Raw genomic sequence first — 12,493 nt, 5'->3', positions numbered from 1 at the left:
TCTTGGTTAGTAGCATTGTCACCTCTGAGTCAGGAGGATGTGGGTTCCAGCACTCTTTTGGGCTTGACTTTGAACTCACACCGTCTAGGCTGAGACCCCAAAGCAGTCCTGCATTGTTGGTGGAAATTTCCTTCAGTTGAGCCGTTAAACCGAGGTCCCGTCTGTCTGCTCAGTTGGATGTTACAAAGCCCTTACACTATCCGAAAAGAGAAGGGAGTTTCTACTGTTGTTCTGGCAAACAATCCACCAAACAAAATTGATTATTGTACTCAATTCATGCCTGTATATGGGACATTGCTCTGCACAAATTAGCTGTTTATTCACCTACAAAACACAGTCACTACCCTTTACAGTAAAATCCTGCGAAGTTCTTTGATATGCCCTTCTGATGTGATTTATTATTTGATTCGGATATAATTTAAAGATAACATGATTATGTATGAAGCATGATGTTTTACTGATCAGAAAAATCTTGCCTGCTTCTCTGATTCTGCCCGTGAGGTTGGTAAACAGGAAATGAAACACTCGTCACCATGTTAATGAAAGGTGGCATCTGCTAAATTTGAAGTTAATTCGCATTATTTTGCAGCTAAAGTTCCCAACCATATAACTATTGCAATAACGCTGACCTATAAAGGTACTGATTCTGTATTTAGTGACACAGAATAAGAGCGTGATGAATGGGTATAGGTGAGGGGAGTAGGAAAGAGGGGTGGGGGCTTGTTGGGCTGGACAAGTTGAGCTGTTCCCATGCCGTATCACTCTGAGTAACTCTATATAACTGTGAAAGTGAAATACCGTAGCAAGGCATTTTTCACATGAGTCACACTGAGCCTCAACCCTCTCACTACAATGGGCAATAATGGTAGCACACAGCATCGATGTTCCCCTGCGACAAAAGGCCAAGAGGAAATACAACAACTTAATTAACGTAGCGCCCCTCATCCACTAACTACGCCCCAAAACTCTTGAACACTCTCCCTCAATTCCTCCGCCTTTCCCTCTCCTTCCTCATCTTCAGATCGTGCCTGAAGACCTTCCTCTTTGACTGTGCCTACGGTCAGCTCCCCGGCTCAGCTTCATGCTCTGCCACTGTCAAGGCTCTGAGATGTTGCCCTGGGTGAGGGGTGCTGTATAAATGCAAATTGTTGTTGTTGTTGTTACTTGCTGAGCTTTTCTGCACACCCAAACATGGCCTAATTTGTAATTTGTTCAACATGCATCAATAATCCAGTGAAAACAGAGTCTTCAAATACTGTTCTAAACATTATATGCTATACCAGGCATATTCTTATGCTGTGAAAGCTTCTGATAGACTTTTTATGGTATTGCTCAACACAATCATGTCTCCAGGGAACAACAAGCTCACATGGAACTTCGAGCCTGGTAATTCATTGCATTTTTAAATGTAATCGGAAAACAATGCATTTCATAGAACATAACATCTAGGAGGAAGCCTAATGCAGGGACGCAATCTTGTGAATCGAGATGACCTTTCTAAAGTACTTGATTTCTGCTACTACGGGTTATATCAACATGTAATGCCCTTGATTGCACATGGTCTTGTAATTCCCTCCTGAATTTCTATTATTCTATTTATAAGACAATAAAAGCAGGGGTGGGAGAACCTGCTGAAACATAGTTAGCAAATAAGGAAAGATTGAGAAAAGAAAGCTTGTGTGTAGGACATACAAGTCAAGAAGGTTGTGGGTTCAAGACCCACGTTGGGACTTTGAATCCACACAGTCTGGACTGAAACTCCAATGCAACATTGGACAATCCAATGCAGTATATATTCTGAAATTTTTATTCAATAACAATAATCATTACATTTGATAAAACACGGCAGACAATTTGTTCACGGTAATGTCCCACAAAGTCATGAAGTGAATCACCAATTTTTTTCTGGGGGATTCTTGGTCAGGACACCAGGAGAAACTTCCTTCTCTTTTCAAAAAGTGCCATGGGATCTTTAATGTCCACCTGAACAGGCAGACCAGACCTTGGTTTAAAGTCTCGTTGAATGACGACACCTCTAACAATGCAGCACCCCCCACAGTACCGGGTGTCAGCCAAGTTAGGCAAGTTCAAAGTCCCTCTGCTGGGCTTGAACCCACAACCTCCTGACTCAGAGGCAAGAGTGCTACTGACTGGTCAGACCAGGAGAGGAAAGCCTGGTCTAAAAGATTGATTTTAAGGTGGATTTTGAAGGTGGGTAGGGTAAGTACAAAGCAGAGGGCCTCCGAGATAGAGTGTCAGGAACCCAGGAACAGAATAATTGACATTTTGACTATGTTTTTGATCATCATTCCCCCCTCGGCTTGGAGTACCCAACCAACTGAGTCAGATCTTCAAGACATCCACCAAATGTGAGAGGCATAATAAGTATAAATTGCAATTGTGTATCACAGACCAGGTGATCTCTTTGTATGAGAACAATTTCTCTACTTAAAATGTCTATTTCCTTACTTTATTTCTAATACTCTTGAGCAAAATAACTCGATGAACTCGCTATTTATTTTTCAAAAGGTTTATTTGGGGAGTGCTTCAGCGGGAATGTTTGATATCAGTCCTGAACAAAACAAAGACTGTTGTTTCTGTACGATTGCATAAGCTGTCTTGAGGATCACAAAGAATGAGGCACGATCGGCCCCTGGGGATATAACGATTTTTAATACATTTCATGTGAATTTCACAGCAAGCAGCAACTTTTATATGCTAGGAATTGGTTCCTGGCTGGATCCTGCAACACCAAAATAGAAGAGAACAGCTTATCAGGTTTAGGTGTCACACAAACAAAAGGCAATAAGAAGGAAATTAGATATTGTGGCCAGTTAGATATTTGAAGTATTCAAACCCAAGTTGTTTGTAAGCAAAACATCTGTAATAATAATAATCTTTGCATTTGATATAGCGCCTTATCCATCTTTGAGACGTCTCAAAGCGCTTCATAGAATATACTGTAAAGTGAATTGACTGTATAACTTGGGCCAAACTTGGCAGCCAATTGGGCACAGCAGGGTCCCAGAAACAGTCGGGGATTGAGTGATCAATTTTTTTTTAAGGAATTATTAACCCCAGAAAAGCGATCCTCCAGTTGACCAACATTCAGGTTCCTACTTACTGCTGGTAAACAGAGGCGCGTGGAGTAAGGAAACTTGCCCAACATTTCGCCCTGCCGGGAATCGAACCCAGGTCTGTCGCTTGCGAAGTGAGTACTCTAACCAGCCTAGCTCATTGGTAGGACATGGAAGGGCAGACCAGTCACTGGAGACAGGGTTTCTTCCCTGTTAATCCTGCAAGCCAAAGCCCTAACGGGTAGGATGGTCCAAGCTGGACAAGTAGTAGAGAAGCAGACAATTTGAAGGCAGCGAGCAGATCATGCAGGAGTACAGTGAGGAGGATGTCTTACAAAGGAACATCTCACAGCTATTGACAATGTTTTCTTCTCAGTCGTTTTTTGACTGGCACTCAGGAATTGAAACCAATTGAACCAATTCAACAACAACAAATTACATTTGTAGAGCACCCTTCACGTCAGGAGGACATCTGGACAGTCAGGGAACCACACCCAAGCTGGTGGTTGGGATTAGGAGGGGTGGAGGGCGGGGAGGGTAGGGTTAAGGTGGCAAGGGTGCGAATTTCAGAGTTCAGGCCCTGAAAAAAATGGCAAAGTGAAAAACAGCCAACAAAAGACAGACAGAGAGGATTTAGCAACAGCCTGGCAGTTCAGTGGAACTAATGCCATCCAGGCCAGATCACTGTCTGAGGAAATGACCCGGCTACATTGCTGACACATCAAGGCCGGGGGAAGTGAGCTCACGCTGGTGCTGTTCAGCTTCGGTCATTGTCAGCCAATTTACATTTTGAAACAAATGACTCTATTGCTGTTCATTGGAAATGAACAACTTACAAGATTGCATTTGGGCTTCTCACAATTTAACTGTATTGTGCTCGCTGTTCCAGCCTTGCAGTGCATGCTGATTAATAATGCCTACAATTGTGTCTATGATTATACAACGCTGAGCTGGACAGACACTGTGATTGATAACAATAATAAGGTTTCCATTTGATATAATAATCATCCTTTGCATTTGATATAACCTTATCATGTCTTCGAAACGTCTCAAAGCGCATCTCAGAATATACCGTAAAGTGAATTGTTTGTGTATTTTTTGGGTGAAACACGGCAGCCAATTGCACACAGCAGTGTCCCACAAACAGTCGTGGATTGAAGTGACCAAATTATTTTTATTTATTTTGAAGGAATTATTACCCCCAAGAAAAGCAATCTGCCAATCCACTACAACCTGTTCCTACTTGCTGCTAGATAAACAGAGGCGTCTGGAGTAAGGAAACTTGCCTCAGGTTCTGCCCTGCCCGGGAATCAAACCCGGGTCCTCTCGCTTGCAAGGCAAATGCTCTAAACAATATGCTACAGGAATCCACAACTCTGAAATCTGCTATAAATAATGAACTCTGCTCTGAGAGTAGATCAAGTTGGAGCAAGTTGAGTGTGAGATGGTTTGGGAGATTTCCTATTACCGAAAGGTGTCCCCATTTCATTACCTGGAACCCAAGAAATACCACAAATTAGATCCTAACATTCTTAGTTACAGGAAAAAAGGTCTTTGGAAGGATCCATGTCTCCACTGGGTGAAACAAACAACAACAATAACAAGATTACATTTGTATAGCGCCTTTCACGTCGGGAAACAAAGACAAGTTGTTGCTATTTCATCCACAAGATAATAATAATAATAATCCTTGCATTTGTTATAGCGCTTTTCAAGTCTTCTAGACGTCTCAAAGCGCTTCACAGAATATACTGTAAAGTGAATTGACTGTATATTTGTGGGCGAAACGCGACAGCCAATTGCACACAGCAGTGTCCCACAAACAGCCATGGATTGAAAATGACCAATTTATTATTGTTTTGTTTTTTGGAGGGATTATTATTATTACATGGTCAATTCACGTTGCAGTATGTTCTGTATGCTTTGAGACGTCTTGAAGATGTAATAAGGCGCTATCTCAAATGCAAGATTAATAATAATTATTATTATTTAACTTTCAATTCTAAGATAGTCACAGTTATTTTTTGCTTCTCCGGTGTAGCCAGCAGATTACAGGGGAACTTTGATTGCAATAGGAGATTTAATAATTAATTGCCAAATGCTGAGCGATTACTTGAATGAATAATAACCAATTTTTGTCTGATTCACCCAATAAATCATCCACTGCATTTAAGAGGCAACCAGTTTGTCTGGACAGTTCCATGAGGTGAATAATAACAGGTACCATTGTGCTTTAGATTGCACTTAGATCACACTTACAGGGAATAAGTCCCAATGCTATATCAAATGCAAACACAACTGGCAATTTTTGCGATTTATCACATGAAAACATCTCAAAATGTAATCTTGCTGTTGTTTCCCCACCCACCCCCCTCCAAAAAAAAGAACTTTAGTTTAAACAAAGTACAAATGATTGTCGTAGGCTGCTAACCTTGTTGAAGTTCAAATATTTTTCATCTTTTTATGAGTTTTTCTAGCTTAAAGCTGGAACATCAATAATGATCTACAAATAAAGGTAGTTTGCCCATACGTACACAGTCACTGCACTCCACAGTAAAATCCTGTGAAGCGCTTTGGGTTGTTTCAATGATCTGACAAGATGCTATATCAAATGCAAGGATTATTATTGCGATTATTTAAATAATAAAGTTCACTGATATACACACAGTATAGTGTTTTCAGAAATATTCTTGGGGTTCACAATGTCACAAGTTAATAATGTCAAATAGCTGCCATCAATCTGGAAATTAAAGTCGTAAAAAGTTAACTTCTCCAAAATAAGATTGACAGATGTTTCACAAAGCAGCTGTTCCACTTTTAGCCCGTGATTGTTCATTTGCAACAGGATTTTTTTTTTAAAATGGTTCAAGAAGAAATTATGTTTGTTAGGAGAAAAAAAGCTGAATTTACACAATTCAGTGTGAGTTCCACCACCCGTATGAAACTCCGCACTCCCATCACCCAAGTGCTTTCCAGGCTCCATTGACTCCATTTCAGAATGGATCAATTACAAGATCCTTACACATATCTACAAATCACTTCATGCCCTAGCACCTTCCAGTTCCCCAACCTACTCACACCCCACACCTCTGTCCACCCACTTTGCTTGGTCAGCTCAGGTCTCCCGTACTTTCTTGTGGCCATCAGTACCATCAGTGGCTGTACCTTCAGCCACTAAGCCCCGAACCTGTGGACCTCCCTGCCTCAATCCCTCAGATCGCACCTGGAAACTCTCCTCTTCGACCGCGCCTACGGTCACCTCGCGTTTCTCCCCAGCTTTCTCTCCCAAACTACATTATTGCTCAGCACTCCGAGACACTGCCCCTCCTGAAAGGCGCCATATAAAGGCAAGCTGTTGTTGTTCCCTTCAGATGTACTTTATGTCCCAGGTAACTTTTCCCCCAGCGTCAGGCACTATTCACGCTGCAATGATCACTTTTTCAACCTCACTGTGTTCCTGACAAGAGTTGGTATTCATTATTTGTCTAAGTGGGTGCAGGAAGCAAAGGCTGAATTCCTGCACACTAGGTTTTCCAGAAGCCATTGACCCCACGTTATCAAAACTCTGAAGTACATTGAATTCTTACTGAATAATTCATCTCCAACAAGGATTTTAAAACACTGATGATGTTTGAAAATATTGACATTTAATGTTGTCATGTAAACAGTGTGGCCAGATCAGGCCGGGCAGGAATCAACCACAGTTGACAGTGCACTGGGCGCACTTCAGCCTGACTCAGTTAGCAGCACTCTCGCTTCGGGTCAGAGATTCAAGCCACACTTTGCAACTACAAACTCATTTACTTCACACTGACCTGTGTAAATTCAGCTCCAACTCAGATCACCTTCGAGCCAAGTTCTTTATCCGAATTTCATCCTTGGGTTTCCCTGAACTCACTTAATTCTACAACATGGTACTAGGGGAGCGCTGGTTTGTTAAGAGGCCACGTGAAGTGTCAAAATCAATGTGCAGGTGGACATTAAAGATTAAAAATTAAAGATTAAAGATCTCATGGTGCTATTTGAAGAGAGAAGTCCTGGTGAAAATCCTCTGGATAAAAGTGGTCACTCACTTCAGGGCTATTCGTGGGACATTGCTGTATGCAAATCTACTGCCGAAATCACAGTCACTTAATTTTACAATAAAATCCTATGAAGGGCTTCGAGATGTCTTCCTGATGTGATGAGATGCTATATCAAATACAAGGATTATTATTCAATTCCGAGATGAGTGAAAAACTACTTATGCAACAAAAATCTTATTACATTTCAAGGGGACAAGAATATCCCCCAAAAAGTGTTGAACGTTTCCCAAGAAAAGGTTTAAAAATTGCAGTATCATTGTACATCACAAATTATTAATGCGGCTTTCAATCATGCATGCACGCCATTCGCACACAACAGAAAACTAACATTACTTCATAAATAACTAAAGCTTAGCTGGCTGACTGAAAGTCATACGCAGGCTTTAGACTGGCATACCGCCGAACCAATATGATTAGATTAAAATTAACCATATCAAATTTCCAGACAACATGACCTTGAACAAAATAACGCTACACAAAGAGACGAAACTACTGCACACTGACTTCTGCAGGCAACAGATTACGTGTGGAGCACACAACTAGGGAAGAAAGGTTCACAAGAATCGGTGTGGTTGAAGAAGACCCTTTCGGGCCCAGTCTTGTCAATTCAGTCTTGTCGTTTTGTCGACATGTGCAGAGGACAAAGTTGTATTATTTCTCCAAACTTGTATGATAAGAATGACCTTAAATAGTGAAAGATTACCCCCGCTTGTTGATGTATCAACAGAACAACAACAACAACAACTTGCATTTATAAAGCACCCTCCATGTAGGCTAATGGCTCGGGCCACTGTGCAAAGATGGGGTCAGACTCCAAGCAAGCGAGAGGGAAGAAGGGGAGGCGGCCATAGGTGTACTCAAAGCGATAGATGGGAATTAAATAATAATAATCCTTGCATTTGATATAGAACCTTATCACATCGTCAAGACGTCTCAAAGCAAATTTACTGTAAAGTGGAGTAACTGTGTATTCATGGGCAAAACACGGCAGCCAGTTTGCGCACAGCAATGCCCTTCCCACAAACAGCCATGGAATGAGTGACCGATTTTATTTGTGGGATTATCTGGTCACAAAATAAAGCTTTAGAAACAAACACATCTGATCGAAACAAACCTTGAAAGCTTAAGTTCAGGGATGATATTGGTGATGATGCTCAGACCAAACTGTGCCTGAAATGTGTCAGACTGGAAAAAACTTCGATCTCCACTTTTCATTAAAATTTCCCATTGACAAACACAGCTGGTGAAACAACCGTAGGTTAACAAAAGGTTATGGCAGCAATTCCGCTCCACTGAAATGAAGGGGTTTGGTAGCAGCCGGCGAACTTTTATATAGGAAATAAAATTAAAACGCAATGCATGACTGGATGAAGAAAGTGGTTTTACATCCCTGGGCTATATGAGTCTCATAAAAGATGGATAATATGAGCAGACGTGAGGAGAAATGCCAAGTGTGGTTAGTACCGCAAACATTTCAGCTGCAGCATTTAGACAACATTAATGCCAAGTCAAAGAAAGTAACCACAAGTTTGACATGGTTCGAGGCAACATTTAAACCTAGTTTGCTTCCAATGCGCAATGTAATTCGTCAGTTCTCAGCTCATCTGTTAAATAATCTGCTTCACAAGCATCTTGTCTGGGTCTAAGTGTACAGNAAAAAACCTGGCCGCAGCCATCTGCTCCGTCTCAGTGCAGTGAAAACGGAGGCGGTCGATGAGGTGTTACAGGTAGCAAGGAACAGTCCCGTCTGGCCTCGCAGCTGAGGAAGGTGATGCAAAGATCTTTTCATTGGAGAAATGAGGATTAAAATGTTGATCTCCTGATACACCCTGTGGCATGCCTCTGAGCCACAGTATATAAGAAAGACATCAGTTCAATTCACGCCTGTGCTGAGTTTCCCAATTGCCAGTGGAGAAGCAGTGGAGTGTTACAATTAGCCAGTGTTGCAGATAAATTGTTGTCAAAATGTCCTTTTTTTTGAGAGAGAGAGAGAGAGAGAGAGCCCAACGGAGCAAGCTGGGAATGAAGTGAGGTCGGAACAGATAGAGGCCCCTACAGCAGGAATTTGGTGAGAGTGGGAATTTGGTGCAGAGGGGGAAGGAGGTGGCAGTACAGATGCCTTTTGCATTTGGCTCAATGTCAGACTCCACCACTGTGAAGCGCTCCAGGACACTACCCTATGTGAAGAGCGCTATATAAATGCAGGTTGTTGTTTTTTTGGTCAGCCGGGTATCTCAACACATATGGAAACTCAATCACTAAGCTTAAGAGTATCCAAACCAAAGTTCCATGTATCCCAGCCACACATGGAAATTCCTGTGTCTGGAATGAAATGCAGGCTCTCTCCTCAGAGGGTCACATCCTGCTTATCGAATTCTAGGGAGTACTTGGCAAGAGCCAAAGTTTGGAGGTACCAGAGTATGCTCTGATACCTGCCTGTGAGTATACCACCTCTCTCCTCATCTCCCAGCTCCACCTTCTGGCCCCTCTCCTGTCCGACGTCATCAACCTCTCCTTGTCCACAGGTTGTTCCCACCCCCCTAAAAACAGCCGTCATCACCCCCATCTTGAAAAAACCTTCCCTGGACCCATCCATCCCTTCTCTCCAGCTACCGCCCCAGCTCTAAACTCCCATTCCTCTCCAAGGTCTTAGAATGAGTTGTCGCATCCCAGCTCCGCTCCTTTCTCTCTCGCCATTCCCTCTTTGAACCCCTCCAATCTTGCTTCTGCGCTGCCCACAGCATGGAAACAGCCCTGGTCAAAGTCACTAATGACATTCTGAAAATCTGTGATCAGGGCTCCCTCTGCCTCCTTGTCCTCCTCGACCTCTCTGCCGCCTTCGACACTCAACCACTCCATCCTCATACACCACCTCTCCGTTTTACTTAATCTTCGCGGACCTGCCCTTGCCTGGTTCGATTCCTCTCTCTCTCACCATCTCCACTTTGTTGCCTCTAATGGTTTCTTCTCCAGCTCCTGTAATGTCACGTCTGGTGTCCCCCAGGGCTCTGTCCTTGGCCCTCTCCTCTTTAATATCTACATGCTCCCCTTTGGTGACATCATCCGCAGACATGGAGTCAACTTCCATATGTATGTGGATGACACCCAACTCTATCTTTCTGCCTCCACCCTCAACTCCAGGATCACTGCTGTCGGACATCAAGCCCTGGATGAGGGCAAATTTCCTACAGTTGAATGTGAACAAGACTGAGGCCCTCCTGATTGGCTCACGCCAGCGCCTCTGCACCTCAGGCTCTGGCAACATCAACCTCCATGGTTGCACACTACAACTCACCAAGTCAGTCAGGAACCTCGGTGTCTTGTTCGACCCTCAACTGTCTTTTCTTCCCCACATCCAAGCCGTGACCCGCTCTGCCTTCCCTCACCTCCGAAATATCGCCCGACTCCGCCACTACCTCACCCCTCAGGCCGCTGAAACTTGTTCATGCCTTCATCATCTCCAGGCTCGACTATGCAAACGCCCTGCTTGTCGGCCTTCCCAACTCCTCCCTCCACAAGCTGCAGAAAATCCAGAACCCTGCAGCCTGTGTCCTCTCCCGCACTGAACTCCATGACCCCATCTCCCCCATTCTCACCCAACTCCATTGGCTCCCTATCCTTCAGAGGATCCAGTTCAAGATTCTGGTCCTCACCTACAAAGCTCTTCACGGTCTCGCCCCACCCTACCTCTGTGAACTGCTAATCCCCTATCAACCCGCCCGCTCCCTCCGCTCAGTCGGCTCTGGCCTGCTCCACGTCCCCTGACCCATCCGCCCCACCATTGGCGAGAGAGCCTTCAGCCACTCTGCCCCCAACCTTTGGAATTCCATCCCCCAATCACTCCACCTCGCCCCCTCCTTAGCCTCCTTCAAGTCCCACCTCAAGACCCTCCTCTTCAACCATGCCATCAGCCACCCCCCTTCCCCTCCCCTCCCTTCTCCCCCCCTGACCCCAGCTCGGGTCTGAAATGCTGTACACTGTCCAGCACCTTGGGACGTCCTCCCGACGTGAAAGGCGCTATATAAATGTATTTGTAATCTTGTTGTTGTTGTTATGCTGGGGTACTCATGGAGTTTAACCAGCTAAAACTATGTAGCTTACCATTAAAAGAACTACCTGGCAAGCTTCCCTCTGCTCATCCTACTAAGATCACCTGCACATTAGAGCTTTGGCTTGCAGGATTAACAGGAGCTGATTGGGAAGAATCCCTGCTCCCAGTCTGACCCTCCAAGACGTATCGATGAACCAGACTGGCTGGCCAGTCATCAAAATATCATGGTATTTCCAGTCTGAAGATATGATACGTATTTCCATTTGGAAGGCCAGCTACACCTACCTTTAATAGTTCTTAATGTGTTTTTGTAGTGGAGTGGGATGTCAGTAGATCAGAGAGATAGGGGGTGTTGAAATCAATCTTGAGGATCTTGAAATCAATCCATTGCAACAGGGAGCAAGTGGAGCCTGGCAAGGACTGGGATCGTGGGGGTGTGGAGCCTGATACAGGTGAGGATATGGGCGGCAAAGGTTTGTATCATTGGACCTCGTTTACAGTGGAGCTGGGGAGACCGGAGAGGAGTGGAAAAAATCGAGGCAGGAGATGACAAAAGTATGAATGTGGGTTTCAGCAGCATAGGGATGATAAGATAGGGATGATAAACACAATTTTCTGAAAATTCCTGAAGTCCATTAGATTTCTTTACTGAGTCCAATGTTTCATTGGATTGGATTTGGGCGCAAAATCTAATCTATAATTAGATTTTCTTTACAATTCTTAGAACTGAAATTTTAAGAACTAAGACGCAAATTTAATTATATGTTAACATTATACTAACTCAGTGCAATATTGACCGACTTCACATCAAATCCAAATTAGATTTTTATTTTGACAAGGACAAGGCACATTCTTACAAAGACTAGATAGGTCACAGAAAACCAAGCAGTAGTAATGGCCAAACATCAAATGACAGACTGTTTGACTCAACAAAGTTAGGTAGTTTGTTAATACACATCTATCTTCTATCTACATCTACACTAATAAAGACGTAATGTCTGTCTGTGTGTCAACCAAGAAATCAATAACCAATTGATGTAGAGACACGATTTAAACCTCATCGGAAAGGTCTTGTATGGGGGAGTGTCAGGGGCATATATTTTTTGGGGGGTAACTCCTATCATTGATGAGCTATGACCTAAACAAGTTCATCACACATGTATGGCAGTTTTGCTTAAGGTGTGCACATAGGGTTTATGGCATATTAAATGGTTTGGGAGTGGTATCACTGAAATCTACATTCTATATTGGATCCTTTGGTTGCAAACGTAGCTGCAACG

The sequence above is a fragment of the Callorhinchus milii genome, unplaced genomic scaffold, assembly GCF_018977255.1.
Source record: "Callorhinchus milii isolate IMCB2004 unplaced genomic scaffold, IMCB_Cmil_1.0 Scaffold1, whole genome shotgun sequence".
NCBI lineage: Eukaryota > Metazoa > Chordata > Chondrichthyes > Chimaeriformes > Callorhinchidae > Callorhinchus > Callorhinchus milii.
Note: the sequence above shows the minus strand (reverse complement) of the source record.